The sequence below is a fragment of the Neophocaena asiaeorientalis genome, unplaced genomic scaffold (genome assembly GCF_003031525.2).
Source record: "Neophocaena asiaeorientalis asiaeorientalis breed wild unplaced genomic scaffold, Neophocaena_asiaeorientalis_V1.1 scaffold134, whole genome shotgun sequence".
Classification (NCBI taxonomy): Eukaryota; Metazoa; Chordata; class Mammalia; order Artiodactyla; family Phocoenidae; genus Neophocaena; species Neophocaena asiaeorientalis.
In genome coordinates this window covers 7,017,602-7,035,727 of record NW_020185339.1, presented here as the reverse complement: position 1 = coordinate 7,035,727, position 18,126 = coordinate 7,017,602, and positions in this window count along the sequence as shown.

Below are 18,126 nucleotides of genomic sequence, written 5' to 3'. Positions count from 1 at the left end.
CCTTTTATATGTTTATGATTATTATCTCAAATGTTTATGATTATTATCTCATGGAAATTTCATGACCATTACTGTTTAATGATGCTTTTCAGTGGCAAGGATACTCTGGAAGTATTCATAAAGTTTCTCTGGGGAGCTTATAGTTTATGTCAGATGAATAACAAAACTAAAGCCAAACGAGTGTTGCACAGATTTAAAGGTGTATAATAAAAGCAGAGACAGCACTATGTAGCCTTTAGGGTGCTTTTTGCTATATATTTTTTCCAATGATTTTTAAACAGGCCCGTGAAGCTAGTTGGACAAGTGTTATCTTCTTCAGACTTATGAAAAACTGAAGACTGGAGGAGCACTGTGCTTGGTCAGCAAATGGCAGGGCTATGATTAGAACTCAGATTTTTTCACCCTTATTCAGTGACGAAGTGTCTGCAAACACCAGCCCATTAGAATAGGGTTATAATAATGATCACTGAAGAACATCAGGAAAAGTGGATACAGGTTTACCTCAATGTATTGCGCTTTGCAGATACTGCCTTTTTAAAAATTGAAGGTTTGTTTGAGCAAGTCTGTTGGCACCATATTTCCAATAGCATTTGCTTACTTCCTGTCTCTGTGTCACATTTTAGTAATTCTTGCAATGTTTCAATATTTTTCATTATTATTATATTTGTTGTGGTGATCTGTGATCAGTGAGTTTCGATGTCACTATTTTTTAAAATAAATTTATTTATTTTTTGGCTGTGCTGGGTCTTCGTTGCTGAGTGCAGCCTTTCTCTAGTTGCAGCGAGCGGGGGCTACTCTTCGTTACAGTGCGCGGGCTTCTCATTGCGGTGGCTTCTCTTGTTGTGGAGCACAGGCTCTAGGCACGTGGGCTTCAGTAGTTGTGGCATGCGGATTCAGTAGCTGTGGCTTGCGGGCTCTAGAGCACAGGCTCAGTAGCTGTGACGCACGGGCTTAATTGCTCCGCGGCATGTGGGATCTTCCTGGACCAGGGCTCGAACCTGTGTCCCCTGCATTGGCAGGCGGATTCTTAACCACTGCACCACCAGGGAAGTCCCTGATGTCACTATTGTAAGTGTTTTGACATTTTTTAGCAATAAAGCATTTTGAATTAAGGTATATACTTTTTTTTAGATACAACGCTTTTGCACACTTAATACACTACAGTATAGTATACATAAGACTTTTATATGTACTTGGAAACCATAAAATTTGTGTGACTCACTTTATTGCAAAATTTGCTGTATTGCAGTGGTTTGGAACTGAACGCTCGATATCTCTGAGTTATGCCTGTATTTATTTATATGAGATTAAAAGGCAAGACATTCTTTGATAGACATTTTAGAGAAAGTTTTAGTCACAAGACAGAATATAAGAAGTAAAATTATTTTGGAAGTGGGCTGGGAAAACTTCCATGATGCTCAGTCCTGGGACTTCATCTAAGAACTTTTATTGACCACCTAAAGTGTAATGAAAGGTGTCCTAGACACTGAGGGGAGGGCAGAGAGGAGAAGAAATAGGCATAATCTCTTGTTCAGAAGGATTGTATACTAAGAAAAAAATTAATCATTTAAATCAACTTATGCCAAAGGGTAATGTGGTGTGGAGAAGGAATACATTTAAGGGAGTATTTTTCAAAAATAAGATTCAGGAAACACTAGTACCTTGAGATAGTTCTTTAAAAAGTGAGGGATTCTTCTGTCATTAAACAAGTTTAGGAATAATGATATTTCCATCGATTTTAAGATGAAATGTGTGTGTGTTCAATTTTAACATCTCTGAATTCAAGATATATCTTACAAATGCTGTTGGCCAAGTAGCAGTTGTGATATAGCTGTCCATGCCTACACATGGGTGAACTTAATTATTACTCCTGATACCAAACTGGAAAATGAAAACCTCTGGATATTCAAGTCAGTTTACAAACTATTTGAGTCCTTGACTAATCTCTGAAACTTTATTTGACATCTGGTCAAAAAAGTACCAACACCAAAGCTTCCAATGTAAATGGCTTAGAAGACTATTCTAGAGACAATATTGAAGCACTCTTAAGAAATATTGCATCATCAGTGCTCTAGATGTCACAGAGGGAAACATCGTATGGAAAAATTATAGTGAAAGTCAGTGGAAAAGTGATTCAGAAGAGCCAGACTGAATGTGAAGACATTTTATTAATACTGTAATCAATGTCCTTTACTTATATTTTCCTTTTTATTTATGTATATGGGTGATATGTGATTAAATCCACCTATAAATCTATAAGAGCTCAGTCAGTATCTTAAAATTCAGGTGACTCACAAAACATTGTGTCATATTTAATTGATGTCATTATTTTCTATTTAGTTGTACCTAAATTAATATATCTTAACATTAGAGGGCCATTTTAGATCCAGTGAAATATATTTCCCTCTTGGCATATACAGAAGGATATATACTTCTACCTATTAGCATACAGAGACACTAATAATTAACAGATTAAAGACTCTAAGAAGTTTTACAGTAAAGGAAGCGGTTTAATTTTCACATACATGTTACGATAACCCTTCCCTTTTCCTATAAAACTTACTATGTTTAGGATGACTTAATTTTGTATTTTTCATACTATTATAGCTCAACACAGTTTTGATAAAGACATGCAATATAGGCCAATCTTAACTTTTAAAATTGTATTTTTGAGATAAATATTGCCATCTTTAAATAAGAAAGATTATTTTTATTACCTCTAAAGGCAGGTAATACAGTCGATCAACACTACTTGTCTCCTTCACTTATTATGGGTCAGGCTTATAATAAACTAGGGGGTTGAAAGAAGTTCTTTGGAATTATTTTAATTAGATTATTAATACTTGATTGAAATAAAGAACATATATGAGTAGCAATAGCACTTGAGATGGTTAGTTTTTTTTTTAATTTTTGAATTTTATTTATTTTTTTATACAGCAGGTTCTTATTAGTCATCAATTTTATACACATCAGTGTATACATGTCAATCCCAGTCGCCCAATTCATCACACCACCATCCCTATCCCCCCACGGCTTTCCCCCCGTGGTGTCCATACATTTGTTCTCTACATCTGTCTCAACTTTTGCCCTGCAAACCGGTTCATCTTTACCATTTTTCTAGGTTCCACATACATGCGTTAATATACGATATTTGTTTTTGAGATGGTTAGTTTTATGTGTCAACTTGACTGGGTCATGGGGTGCCCAGATATTTGGTCAGACATTATTCTGGGTGTGTCTGTGAGACTGGTTTTGAATGTCTAACTTTTGGATTGGTAGAATGAGTAAAGCAGATTTCCTTTCCTGATGTGGTTGGCCCTCATCAGTAGTTGAAGTTCTGACTAGAATGAAAAGCCTGACCCTCCTGCAAGTAAGAGGGAGCTCCTCCTGCCTTACTGCTTGAGCTGGTATTGATATATCAGTCTTTTCCTGATTTTGGACTTGAATTGAAACATGGGTTCTTCTTGGGTCTCAAGCGTGCAGGCTTTTGGATGGGACCTACACCACTGGTTCTCCTAGGTCTCCAACTGAAGACCGTGGGACTTCTCAGCCTCTATGATTGCGTGAGCCAATTCCTTATAATAAATCAATCTCTCTTCCTCGCTCTCTCATCTACATGTAGGATAGAATGGTTCTGTTTCTCTGTGGAACGCTAACTAATACAGCACCCAACCTTGATAATTTTTTTAGATTTAAATATGGCCCTGGACCAGCAACACTGACATCACTTGGGAGTTCATTAGAAATGAAGAATCTCAGGCCCTCAGGCCTCAGCCCAGACTTACTGAATCAGAATATGCATTTTAACAAGATGCCTAGGTGATTTGTATGCACGTTAAATTTGAGAAGCACTTCTTTATTTTGAAGTCTTTGCCTATAATTTGTGTTCCTGAAGAAGAATACAAAAGAACCTTATAATTATTTGACATTAATACTTCAGGAGAGACATAATAGGGAGATTGTAACAAAGGGTTTTCTTTTTTTTGAACTTTGCATAACACTTGGTGAATAATTTTGCAAAGACAAGAAGAAGAAATTTTACCTTTGAAATTTGTATTCCTAGAAAATTTCTAGATTTACCAGTTTCTAAATAGTAATATACCACAAGTGACATCTGCTTAGCCTTAAGCATTAACCAGATGATTTCTGAAATTAATTTTACAGATAAACCTTATGGATGTCAATGTAAGCAGCTCCAAACATTTTAACATTTATTTAAAGTGGATTTCGCAACTGATAAACTATGGCTAGTAGTAACGACCATTTAATAATAATATCTTGGATTTTCTAATACTAAGGCTAACATTTATATAGCACTTTATAATTTTCTAAGTAGCTTCACATACATCAATAACTCATGAGATTCTTTCAACAAGCTTATGAAATAGCTATAGGGTATTTCTTCTGAAATACTTTTACAGTTATTCACTTGTATTTTCACCTTTTTCAAGTCAGAAAAGTCAGCAAGAATTTAAATTTAATGTGTGTGTATTGACACTGCTCAAATAATTTTGTTATTTTCAATTATTTTTAGTTTTATTGCCCAACCAAGGCTAGATTGGTTTGTGGTTGTTGATGACTGAATTTTGCTCATCTTTCTCTTTGGTGTGGCAATGAAATCAATAGCTGTTTCTTTTCTTCTTTTCAGCCCACTTAGCTCCTTTTGTGTGTAATAGGGAAACACCCATGTGCGATTCATTTGACAGTCTCTGCTTCTTATTTCTGGCGAAGTAACTCTGCTTAGTAATCATCATCCAAAAGTGGCTAGCTGTTGGGCAAGAGATGAAGTTGCTATTGCATCTGCCTGTCTAGGATTTAAGTGTAAGAGAAAATGATATCCTATCACACTGAAATTTTATCTTGCCCAAGGGACGTTTAGGCATGGGGCGTTAACCAAGAGATGTCAAGGGAGCAGCTGATGCATCTGAGACTGGTTCTCAATTCTAGAGAATTGGGTGGCTGGTGCTTAGAGGAATGATAAGGGCTAGAAGGTACTTGTCTTTTGGTTTAGATAAGACAGTATTACTCTGAATACAGGAAATAAACTGGCAGTTTAGAATATTGCATTCTAATACTTGGCATTTGGAAGAGCTTCATAATGCAAGAAATGAGGAAATTACTTTTTGGTAGTTATTCTACTTCACAGACACATTTATATAATTTTAGAATACATCAGTGTCTAATGAGGCAAGATGATTTGAGGGAAGCAGGAGAATCACTGCTATGAGATAAAACCTGTTTAAAATTTTTATTATAATAATCTATGTGAGCAACATCTGATTGATTTTTAAGGAAGATTTGAAATTCCCTGGTGGATTTTTTTAAAAATATAATTTATAAATGTAAGATTGGGTCACCAATTAGGCTGATTACTCAAAATTTATATTTCTTTGTAAAACTAGTTAACTGTTCACAAGGTTAGAGTGGAATGAAAAAGAATTTGTTTTTAAGAATGTAAAGCCATAAAAGCAAAGGGCAGGGAGACAAGGAGAGCTGATATAGAAACATAGACTCATTCCACGCATAATTAAACAAAATTAACTCTTTGATAGAGACCATGAAATTGCTAATTATTGCTAATAATGAGAAATCTTCAACTTTTCAACATTTATCATTGCAATCACTTAGCTTCTATCATAACCCCTCCGATTTCTCTCCCTATAAGTTTCTTCCTCCCTGCTTTCAAGCAAGTAGAGATTGTTCCATCTTGATTACAAGAGAATCTAGCTTGATTCCCTGAGTCACCACTTCATGTTGCTCTGTTCTTTCCCTGCCAAAATTATCTATCCGTCTGGTCTCCACATCCAGGGACACTGTTCAATGTTTCCTCTTGAAGTACTTCATGTAAGTAAAAGTACCTAGGAAATAGTTAGCACTTCAATATTAGTACCTTTTGCTTTGTATAGAATCCAAGGGCTTATTTTTTGACTCTGTGTCCTCTTACCTTTCCATGACATTTAATACTGTTGACTTCCAACTGGTTGAATTTCTCTTGAGGTTTTCCATGTTCTCTCTCTTTACAAAGTTCTCTGTTACACTGACATTAATTTCCATTTCCAAGTCAACAGTACACGACTGCTTTTTGATCACACAGGCACACCTCGTTTCACTGTGATTTGCTTTATCGTGCTTCCCAGGTATTTTGTTTTTGACAAGTTGAAGGTTTGCAGCAACTAAGCATCCAGAAAGTCTGCTGGTGCCATTTTACCAACAACATTTGCCCACTTTGTGTCTCTGGGTCTCACTTTGGTAATTCTCTAAATATTTCAAACTTTTAAAAGTATTATTGTATTTATGATGGTGATCTGTGATCTTTGATGTGACTACTGCATAAAGATTACAATTTGCTGAAGGCTCAGGTGATGGCTAGCCTTTTTTAGCAATAAAGTGTTCTTTAATTGAGAACACTTTATGCACTACTTTTTAAACATAATGCTATTGCACACTAAGAAGACCACAGTATAGTGTGAACAGAACTTTTATATGCACTGGGAAACCAAAAAATTGGTGTAAGTTGCTTTATTGCAATATTTGCTTTACTGCGAATCAGCAGTATCTCTGAGGTGCCTGTACTTTCTTTGACTTCTTTTCTTAAACATTTAAAAATTATTTATTTATTTATTTATTTGCTTTTGGCTACGTTGGGTCTTTGTTGCTGCGCGCGGGCTTTCTCTAGTTGCGGTGAGTGGGGGCTACTCTTCATTGCGGTGTGCGGGCTTCTCACTGCGGTGGCTTCTCTTGTTGCAGAGCATGGGCTCTAGGTGCATGGGCTTCAGTGATTGTGGCACATGGGCTCAGTAGTTGTGGTGCATGGGCTTAGTTGCTCCACGGCATGTGGGATCTTCCTGGACCAGGAATCGAACCCGTGTCCCCTGAATTGGCAGGCGGATTCTTACCCACTGTGCTACCAGGGAAGTCCCATCTTTGACTCTTTGATGGCACATCTTTTTCACTCCACTCTTTATTTACCCTTAATGAGCACATCCATGAGGCTACAATCCCCTAAGTAGTAAAAGACTCTCAACTTTGTACAGTAACTTCTAATTTTTAACCATGCTCTATTTTTTAAAATTTCAAACTGTCCAATAAATACTTCCATTTGGATGTTCTACTGTTAAAAAGCTGAAAATCAATGTTTCTTGAAGTGAATTAATCATCTCACTTAAACCAGCTACATTTGCTTAACTTTCACTTGTTCATGGCATTAGTATTATTCTCATCATTCAGATTTAAAACTTGGTTTCACACTTTATTTTTTCTTTCCATATTTTATTTTTGGTCTATTAAGAAGCCTAATCAATTTCTATGTTCAGTAAAGTGGTTTTTTTTGGGTCCATTATGCCTTTTAAAATTATTTATTTTTTATTGAATTATAGTTGATGTACCATATTATATGTTACAGGTGTACAGTATAGGGATTCACAATTTTTAAAGGTTATACTCCATTTATAGTTATTATAAAATATTGGCTATATTTTCTGTGTTGTACAATATATCCTTGTAGCTTATTTTATACATAGTAGTTTGTACCTCTTAATCATTTACCCCTAACTTGGCCCTCCTTCTTTCCCGATCCCCACTGGTAACCACTAATTTGTTCTCTATATCTGTGAGTATGCTTCTTTTTTGTCATATTCATTAGTTTGTTGTATTTCTTAGATTCCACATATAAGTGATATCATATAGTGTTTATCTTTTTCTATCTTATTTCACTTGCATAATACAGTAAAATTTTTCTTAGGAAATGGCTCTAGTTGACATTCAGTCATTTCCATCCCCAGCACCAATGTTAATACCTTTTCTCCCAGGTCTTTGTTAAATCACGATGACACCTACTTGGCAAATAGGAGACACATTCCAATTTTTCAAATCTCTGCATAGCAGAACATACCATCAGAGTTTACCTTTTTAAAAACATTATTTTGTACTACTTCTTTTTGCAAGACGTAGTTTTATTAGATAAAAAAGGGAAAAATAAAAATAATAATATTGGTACCTTCTCTCTGAAATTTTTTAAGCTGTAATTTTTTAGTTCTTTTAAAAATTATTTTCCAGTTTTATTGAGAAATAATTGACATGCACTCCTGTATAAGTTTAAGGCATACAGCATGATGGTTTGCCCTACATATATTGTGAAATGATTACCACAATAGGTTCAGCTAACATTTATCTTCTTACATAGATATAATAAAAGGAAAAGCAAGAAAAAAAGAAAATAATTTTTCTCCTTGTGACAAGAACTCTCAGATTAACTCTCTTAACTTTGCTATATATATCATACACCAGCTGTAGTCATCATGTTGTATATTGCATCCCTTGTACTTATTTATCTTATAATTAAAAAAAAAATCTCTCTCGAGAGGTGCTAAAATTTAGTTTTGGAATCATAAAAGGTATCATCAACTTTCATCTTCCTGTAAAGGTAGAAGGGTTCTTCAATAGCAGGGTAAACTATCTTTGATTCACAGAGTATTACCTTCCTCAGAAGAGTAACAACTTTGTGCTTGGAGAACAGAAGATGAGAAGCTGTCCAACACCCTGGGGAGGGAAAGTAAAGTGGTTTCTGGTTGGGTGACATTGAACCAATCCAGACCACAGAATGTTGGCAGCTAAGACCTAGGAATGTTGGGAGATCAAGAGAGAAGTCCTCTTGCCCTTGTTTAGCACTGAGGAAGTGGGTTCCTGCTTCCTTGCGGAATGACAGTGGCTTGAGCTTGGATCTAGATTACCAAGTCATTATTTCAGTGGTGAATTGGCACCGACTCTGGAATTTTGTAGAACCCAGCTTCAATAGGGCCAACCACATCGTAAGAAGTAATGTGCAAGACTCCATTGTTCTTCCTGATTGAATTGTGCAAATTGGGCTGTGTGAACATCGGAGGTTTTGGTTGATGAAGGGAGGGTTCTAAAGAAGAAGTTACATGACTTCCTACTAATAAAGAAATTAGGGGCTCAAGATATTACTTGGAGAAGTGAAAGAGATTTCATTTTACTTACATTCTGAGATTTTAGGGCATTTTATACCAGTTTCTTGTGCAGTCACACTATAATTTATATGATAACACAGATTTGCTTAGGATAGTCTTAGTTTACACCTGTTGTCCTGGTGTGGTTTTAAAGAATTTTCTCTTTTCACCCTCAAAGGTATGCTAGTTTGAAAGATATATTGTTAACCTCTCTATAAACCCCCAATTCTGGGGCTTGGGGTTGAGGAGGGCCTTTTACTTTCCATAAGGAATCTAAATCTTGGGACTTTGGTCCTCAGACAAAAATCCTGCATATTTTGAATCTACTTGCCCAAAAAGAATCTACCTGATTAACAAATATCTACTTGACCAACAAGAATCTACTTAAACAAAATGGGCTGCCTCACATGCCCATTTTAATGCAAAACAGAGGAGGACAGGTTTCCAGCTTCATCCACCATGCCCCTTCCTCCCCACCCCTCCCATGGGTGGGATATGCAAACTCTGCTCTGGTATTTTTATTCCACAAAAACAAGAAGTACAGGATAGTTCTCTAGTGAAAGGGCAGCCAGGCTAATTCATTCTTTTGAGGAATAGAATTTAGGGCCGCTACAAGACATAGCTCAATGAATCTCAGGCTCTGACCAATTGGATTCACTTCTCTCTCCTTTGGGTGCATGTAAGAATGTTACCTTTAGCTCTTTTTCCTCGTAGAAGAAGAGAACTCGCACGGACAATCACCAAAATATGTGGCGTGTCTTCTTAGGCTATGTTTTCCTAATTGATGTCCTGGTTCCCTTTATACCTGTGTTCTAATACTTTCTATACTTGACCACTGCAAACAGAAGAATGGATTTAGTTGAACTTTTGGGGCCCTTCACCTTCTGATTCTGCTTACGACTATAATCTTACCTATTTTGCTCTTTTAGATCAAGGACTACTTCCTTTATAACAGTCTCAAATTTAATGGGCATATGATTGATTTTGAAAAGAAAGGATATGAAAATGAAGATTGTGATTCATAGGTCTGGGTTGAGGCCTGAGACTGCATCTGTAACCAGCTTCCAGGTAATGCATTGGAAGCTGGTCCTTTGGATCACATTTTGAGTATCAAGGTTCTGTAAGGCCTTATTAAAAGTCACTAGCTCCCTTTAACCCCATTTGTTCAGAACATTCAAATTAAGGGCTGGAAAATTATCTTTGGTTGTTCTTAATGACAGATTACTCATTTGAAGTGTACGTTCTCTTATATCACTAGTTAAATGCTTCATTCTCATAAAATGTAATCCCAGGTAGATAGAAAGCTTTTTTAGTAAAGGAATGATTCCCTACAACTTTTGTAATCTCTTGTAGTGGGGTTACTCTGTCTTACACATAGCAGGTCCACACTAAATTTGCTGATTGATTAATCATTCTTAAGAGATTTCTTCTTACCATTCTATTACATGAGAACTCATGAGATACATTTAAATTTATAGTTTGGCAAGAAACAAATGTTTCAGGCAAAATTATAAATATACTGAAGTGGGGAAATCTGAGCAATCTGAATAAAATGCTATATTTGAATTATTAAATTACAATGCTAAAGCAAGAAGAAAAGGTCTTTGCTATTTTAAAAATAATATAAATCTGAATTAGGCTTAATGAATCAGGTTAGGGAAAAATATGTATTATTGCTTTGATTACTACGCATGTGTTCTGGAAAACTCATAGTCACAAAATAACAGGTTATAATCCTGACAATTACTTCCAAACTTATTCTTTTAAGTTGATTTGTTGGATACAAATATTATCAACTTGTATGGGTAGAATACATCCTTGCAGACAGTTCCTATTAAAGTTTTGAAGGATTTCAAAAGTTAGGCGGTCTACAGAAATAACATGCTGTAAACTCTCTTCTTTTGAGAACTTTGAAACAGGGTTGGAAACCTCCCACAGACATCAGGATGTAACAGCCTGTAGAAAGGATGTTGAAAATTTTAGAAAAAAAAAGTAATAAAATGGTCATAAATACTGACTACAGATTTTGGATCTCAGTTTTCAAATGAATATATTGATTGCGTCATTTCTTAAAACTCTCAAAGAAAGTCAGAGTAAATGCTCCTGAGTAAATGCTCCTAAGTAAATTTTATGGATCAAAATATGTGCTTTGCCAAGGGTTTGCACTTGCCTTCAATGGAACAAATCTATGTCTGCAATCACTTTAACTTTTCCTCGTGAAATTCTCATCACCTCTTAGAGATCTCAGAGTTCAGGAAATAAATTGGAAGGACCATATATTTTCTCATCATATATCCATCATTCTCTGTGAGCTTTTTGTTCAATTTACTTCATTTTTACATTAAGGAGATAGTCTTTGGGCATGTGTTCTTATGAGCAGCATTCAATTTATATTTCTCCACTCATACCCTATTTGGTAGCATTAGCAAGAAAGAAATGGTTCTTATCTAGATGTTTTTAAAGATATTAGTGCAATTTTTATGTAAAGGAAATTACTATTTATCTTCACCAGCACTAGCATCTGGCATTCTAACTGGCTACTGTGTACAACTAAGAGTGGAAGACTTAAATAAACTTTGATTCTCAGGTAGATTAATGATAACTGGTATTAACACAGAACAAACACTGTAGTTGACAGAAGTAATAAGTGTTGCCCTTTTAGGTAAGACTCCTGGTTAAGCTGGAAATAAAATGCTTCATAAGCGCTCATGACTTCAACAAGTTTATAAATTACCAGGAAAACCTCACTAGTCTGCAAAACATCAAGGAGACAGACATTGGCATTTCACATCTGCTCTCCTATGACAGCTATTATAGGAGCTGAGATACAACTCCACATTACATATCATGTGATTCAGGGCCTATCCATCTTTTCAGGATCTCGGATTGCAGACTGTGACTTGAATCAAGTGTTTATGCAGAAGAGTTATATAGTGAGTAAAATGTTGGGGGTTTCAGAATGAAACCTCGGTTTGTTATAAACAGAGTTGGTGTTCTTATCAAGCTAAATAAGACATTCCTTTTAAGAAGCAGAAGATGTTTGAGAATTTTGTTTGAGAATTTTTGAGAGTAGGAAATCAAATTAAAGCCAATGTGTGCATGCATACTCTCTCTCATACACATGCTTTTGATACTATTTGAGTGCCAATAAGGAAACATTTAAATAGTAGATATTAATGAAACATAAATCAGAAATATGCTAGCTCATTTTCATCAAACATGTAGACTGAACCCTCACATATATGTATGAGGAACTCTGAAGGTTTCCCATGCAATAAATGAGATTTACAGTGTAGGTTCAAATACATTTCTATCTATCTATCTATCTATCTATCTATCTATCTATCTCTTATGTCTGTATCTTTATATATTACATAAAATGTAATGTGTAGCTTGAGTATTTTGGGATTGCATGAAGTGATAAGTAGCTTTGGATTTCATGAAGTTATGGAAGAAAAGCTGTCTTCATGCTATTTTTAAATAGTTATTTTGCCTGAGAGCTATATCTGCTATTCGTGTATTATCCACATTATTTGTAATAAGTTAACTTTTCTATGTTTGAATTCCTAACAGCTATGGTTAGGGGGGCATTCTATGAGTGGAATAAGCAAATCAATAAGCTGGTTTATACTGGTGTTTTAGTTCCTGAAGGCACCTTGCTAAAAACATTAGAAGAAACCAATAACCCATTAATGGATATTAATGAAATTCCTCCCGGAACTGGCCCTCGCCAATCCCTTGGTAGGAGAAAAAGATATACTCCTAATCACTGTGCTTGATGGAATAAAAATGAGTCAACTTCCACTAATACCTACCCGCCCCCAGTTACTACCAGAGTTCAGGACTATTCCCTCGCTCTCCTGTTCCACATAACTTCCAGTTTAGGCTTTGGAACTTTGAATGCATGGAAGTAAACAGGATTCCCTTTAGGTGAGACAAATTTTACAAAGATCTGCAGATTTGAGGAACAAAACTCTTTCCTATTTCTGAACTTTTCACATATTCAATTTAGACTCTCTACAGGGCTGAATAACCAAGAGGTGATCCTAGCTTTCTAGTTATCACTTATGTTTTGCTTATTGAGTGTTCCGTGGGAGTGTGGTTTTGTGTTCACTGATAAGGACAATCGAATGTATAATTCTTCTCCCTATATATGGTGCTATTCAAATAGAAATTCCCTTACCTGATTCTTTATTTCTGAAAGAAAAGGAGAACATTCTCTTGATGTTTCTACCTAGCAAGCACATCTTGAATTTTGATTTGTGCTGTCAGTGTGTGGCAAGAAGTGATTAACTTTTCCTAACTTTATCTTTTCTCTATATCCTCCCACATGTGGATAAAATCACTCTCTGCTCCATTTTATTTTCATGCTAGCTAATTCTTCCATTTTTGCTTATTTTCCCCCAAAGATATGAAACCTACGCAGGTCAGGGTTGACCAAATACTGGAAATCAGAATCTTTTTTTCTCCCCATCACTTAGAAAATCAGGATTGTTCTAACAGAAACTGGGCATTTGCCTTGCAGAAATCGAATACACCTGGCTTGTTTTGGTTCCATTTTTGTCAGTTATTTGTGGGAATTTGTGTCTGCTGGGGAATTCTAATTCATAAAGCTTAAGGTAAGTGCTGACTTCCTCTTATTTCATGATCTGGGTGTGACTCAGGGTTTGAGATTGCTTGTTGCAGGAATTTTTAGAGGAAACCTTAGTGTGGGTCAGTGGCATCGGCATCCGTGAAGATTTAGCATAAGGAAGGACATGGATTAAAAGTTCATGAAAACAACAGGTAAAGATGATTTAATGATAGAAAAATATATGAATAATTTGGATATACCATGGTTTCAAGGATTATGTGCATCTAGATTGTCGAGAGGTTTATAATTCTACTCTCATAGTTTGTAATACAGAAAAGTATAACTGTGCTGCTCTTGGTGTTCTACTGAGTACCTCTGAGAAGCTCATACAACTGCTTGTAGCTCTTAAACCTGAACTTACAGAAGGTTCTTGGGGCTACTGCTCTCCAGACCAAGGGTAAGTGTTGTCATGAGGCCTCTGGGAGAGAGAGAAAATGTGATTCTGAGCACTGATGAGCAGGGAAATGCAGGCCTCACAGCTGGCCTGTCTTGCCTATTGTCTTCTAGGTAACCAAGGCTATAAACAAGGGGGAGCAGGAATGGCCTGGAAGTCAATTTGCAGAATATTCAGAAGGTCACCATGGTACACAGTAGTGTGCTGATTACTTGGAAGAAACGATGCGCTAGAGCATGTTCGCCACATCTCTAATGACAGTAATTGTCATACCAGAGGGAACACGTTGCCAATCTCCTGTTAACGGTTTTTAGAAGAGACTAGGAATCTATTTTCAGGACCCTCATTTTAAACTCTTTTTTGTATTGTTCCTTTGAGTAACTAACTTTGCAGAACTTTTACTAATCTCTTCTTTTTTAATTAAATCTTTTATTTTGAAAAACTGTAAAATCTTCAGAGAAGTTATGTCTATTACAATTCATTTAGATTCACCTACATATACCTTTCATGAACATGTCACATTTGCATTTTTTCTCCATATATGAAACATATTCTTAAAAAAATTTTTTTATAGTAGTTGATTTACAATATCATGTTGGTTTCAGGTATACAGAACAGTGATTCAGTTATATACACACACACACACACACACATATATATATTACTTTTCAGATTCTTTTCCCTTATAGGCTATTATGAAATCTTGAGTAGAGTTCCCTGTGCTATACAGTAGCTTCTTGCTGGTTATCTATTTTATATATAGTAGTGTGTATATGTTAATCCCAAACTCCTAAATTATCATATTCTTATATAAGAATAAGAAACACATTCTTATTCTTTTTTTTTGTTGTTGTTAAATTTATTTATTCTTGGCTGCATTGGGTCTTCATTGCTGCACACGGGCTTTCTCTAGTTGCGGTGAGCGGGGGCTACTCTTTGTTGCGGTGCACGGGCTACTCACTGCAGTGGCTTCTCTTGTTGCGGAGCACGGGCTCTAGGTGCGCGGGCTTCAGTAGTTGTGGCTCGCGGGCTCTAGAGTGCAGGCTCAGTAGTTGTGGTGCACAGGCTTAATTGCTCCACAGCATGTGGGATCTTCCCGGACCAGGGCTCGAACCAGTGTCCCCTGCATTGGAAGGTGGATTCTTAACCGCTGCGCCACCAGGGAAGTCCCCACATTCTTATTCTTATATAAGCATTTATTATTGTTATTTTCGTAGCTGTTTCAGTGTAAGTTCAGCTGAAATCTCCTAAGAACAGGGATATTCTTTTATGTAACCTCACTGCTACTTTCAAATTCAGGTAGTAATCTATTTTTAAGAGTCGTCTGATTTGAAAATTTAGCTTATTATTTTTTTCCAAAGAGATTCACTCCATACTGAAACAACCCCAGCTGTCTCTCTGTAACTGACACTCTCCAAATGAAGGCCGTCTTGCCACTCACAGCAATTCCCTTCCCAATTATTCTTACATTCCCTTTCTTTTCGTCATCTTTACCTACTTTTTGTTCCCGTTACATTTTCCCCCTCCCAACTGATATTTTAAAAGGCCACTTACTGCTGTTCTCTGTTCACTTAAGCAACTTAATTACATTTCTTGGAGCTGCATTGCTTATTTAAGGGTATATAAAAAATCTGGGTGACATTTTGCTGTAGGGCAGTGACTCCTATTGCCTCCAGCCTTGGTAGAGGGAGACTTCATTCAAACTTTAAGACCTTTGGAGAGTAAGTAGTTCAGAGGCTGAGGTAGTAAATAACACTGTGGCCATTTGAAAAGGCACAGGCAAACAGAGGCTGGTAGATCACTCTTGGAAAGCTTTTTCTCTTGTCAGCAACTCAGCACCTGATGTTTTGGCTGGCAACTCGGAGCTCTTTTAGGATCTTCTCCCTGGAGCTCTCATCTGTTAAAGTAGAGAAATGCCATTGATCCTAAAGTAGTATCAGAAAGAAAACGCAGTTTAGCAGTCTATTTCAGAATTTGTCAAAAGCAATTGCCAAGTAGAGGTAGGGTCTCTTACTATTTAAAAAAAAAAAAAAAGCTTATCCCCAAAAGATCCTCCCTCAAGGATCCAGGCTAGTAGCCTGAAATCAATTCAAGCAGCTAAAAGGATGAAAGGAGATTTCATGGTCTAGGGTGTCTTCTTTTGAGTGCTCTGGTTGAGAGTTTTCTTTGGCTGCCTGACTAGAGGCAAAGATTAGGGATACAGAGCTTGCTTTCAGTCATCTGCACTTCTGTGCTTTTCCCTGGAAAGAAGCTCAGGCTGTGGGAACCAGGGGTTCTTTTAACGTCTGTGGGTTAGGATGGACAGAGTTTATATAGCTACATTGACACCAAGGCACTAAGAACGGTTTTTGCTTTTTGAGAATGAACAGGTTTTTCCTTCTTCTTAAAGCAATTACAGGAAGAAGAGTAGGCTCTTTAGGAAGGCAAATTGGCTCATTTGCGTAGCCGGAGAGGGCAACATTTTCATCAGCAGCTTTCTTATGCCCTGGATATGATGCTTTGGTTTGAGGGGAGAGAGATTATCTTTTTTTTTTTTTTTTCCCCTGAGGTTTTTCTGCAATCTAGTATAGTAAAGGAAATTTTTACAATCACATCCATAACTATGGTGCCCATAGCTTTTAGGGCTGAATGCAAAAGGTTTTTCTGCTCCTGGTAAGTCAAAGTAGGTAAAAAATATATATATTACACAATCCTGTACTTTTTTACTTAGGGAATAAGGTACAAGACTTTTAATAAGCTCGATGGAGCCACAACACATTGGTTTTATTTTGGGATAGGTTCTTTTTTTTTTTTATAAGATGTTGGGGATAGGAGTTTATTAATTAATTTATTTATTTTTGGCTGTGTTGGGTCTTCGTTTCTGTGCGAGGGCTTTCTCTAGTTGTGGCAAGCGGGGGCCATTCTTCATCGCGGTGCACGGGCCTCTCACTATCGTGGCCTCTCTTGTTGCGGAGCACAGGCTCCAGACGCGCAGGCTCAGTAGTTGTGGCTCACGGGCCTAGTTGCTCCGCGGCATGTGGGATCCTCCCAGACCAGGGCTCGAACCCGTGTCCCCTGCATTAGCAGGCAGATTCTCAACCACTGCGCCACCAGGGAAGCCCGGGATAGGTTCCTTTTGAAAACAAAAAATAAAACAAATTTCAAGATTATTAATAATTATTACAGGGCCTGGCACATAATAGGACAGTGGTTCTCAAACTGTGATCCCTGATCCTGCAGCATCACTGTGACCTGGAAACTTGTTAGAACCACCATGGTAGGGATTCAGTAGATGTTTGCTGAAGATAATGCTGAGTTCTTAATTCCAAAGGAGAATTATGTCATTAATACCATGTTGTAAGGCAGTGGTTCCCAAACTTAAGACATATCAGAATAATCAGGAGGACTTGTGGAAATACGGAGTTTTGGACCCCACCACGAGCATTTCTGATTCACTAGATCTGGGATGGGAATGAGAGTCTGTAGTTCTAACAAGTTCCCAGGTGGTGCTCATGGAGCTGTTCTGAGGACGCTGCTCTGAGAACTACTGGTCTAAGACTATATTTCTCAAACCTGGCTCAACATTAGAATCTCCTGGGGTTGCTTTTAGGTGTAGAAAGGACTGGGCCCCACCGAAACCAAATCAGAATCTCTATAGGTGGGCCTGGGCATGGTAGCCTTTAACATTTCCCAGGTGATTCTAAGGAAGAGCCGGGTTTGAATTCCACTGCAGATCATCTCAGAAGTGGTTCTCAATCCTGCTTGTCCATTAGAATCACCTGGCCGGCTTTAAAAACCCTGATGCCTGGATACCAATCCTAGAGGTTCTGAGACAATTGCTTTGAGGTGCAACCTGGGCATTCAGGTATTTGAATGCTCCCCCAAGTGTTTCTACTCTGCAGCTAAAGAAAGAACCACTGCCCTAAAGATACCTTCTGGCTGTAAGAATGTCATGATTTTAGTATAATCCTATGTAAAAGACACATTCAAGGAAAATGAACATTCCTATAGAGAAATATTTGATACTAATTTGTTCTGTCTTTGTATGCTTGCCAAGTTTGTACTGAACTGATTTTATGAGCTATGAGAGTTGGTTTATTTATAACAAATTAGCTAAATTTTTGATTGAAGCCTTATCCCTAATGTCTGTAAAA